Below are 313 nucleotides of genomic sequence, written 5' to 3'. Positions count from 1 at the left end.
AAAACACAGCAAAAAGTCACATGTGAAAATACCCTGAGGCTGCATTACTGCTGCAGTGAAGTTTTTTTTGCAGCAACTGCAACAAAAACTATCTGCAGTTTTTAAAACTTGCAGCAAAAACGTTGCCTTTTTACAGTGGCAAAAGAAATGCACTGTGGACAATTGTGAGAACGCAGCCATAGCGCTCACTTTTAGTGGTGAGTCAGGTTGGCACATATACCATTCCGTGAGAGCAGTGTACAGATTCTTTCAATGAAGACTCTATTCCGCTCTGTGCAAGCACCTAAGCAAAAGCTCGGCTCTATGAGTAACA

The sequence above is a fragment of the Ranitomeya imitator genome, chromosome 5 (genome assembly GCF_032444005.1).
Source record: "Ranitomeya imitator isolate aRanImi1 chromosome 5, aRanImi1.pri, whole genome shotgun sequence".
Classification (NCBI taxonomy): domain Eukaryota; kingdom Metazoa; phylum Chordata; class Amphibia; order Anura; family Dendrobatidae; genus Ranitomeya; species Ranitomeya imitator.
This window is presented reverse-complemented; position numbering follows the sequence as displayed.